This window comes from Mustela nigripes, chromosome 7 (assembly GCF_022355385.1).
Source record: "Mustela nigripes isolate SB6536 chromosome 7, MUSNIG.SB6536, whole genome shotgun sequence".
Classification (NCBI taxonomy): domain Eukaryota; kingdom Metazoa; phylum Chordata; class Mammalia; order Carnivora; family Mustelidae; genus Mustela; species Mustela nigripes.
This window is the reverse complement of record NC_081563.1, coordinates 75,528,904-75,529,114: the sequence shown is the minus strand read 5'-3', so window position 1 is coordinate 75,529,114 and position 211 is coordinate 75,528,904.

The following is a 211-nucleotide window of genomic DNA, read 5'->3' as shown; positions in this document are numbered from 1 at the left end:
TTTTAGAGGGGTGCCTGGGTGGCTCAGTGGGTTAAGCCTCTGCCTTCGGCTCAGGTCATGATCTCAGGGTCCCGGGATCGAGCCCCATGTCGGGCTCTCTGCTCAGCGGGGAGCCTGCTTCCCTCCTCTCTCTGCCTACTTGTGATCTCTCTCTCTCTGTCAAATAAATAAATAAAATCTTCGGGGGAAAAAAAAAACTTTTAGAAAAGCA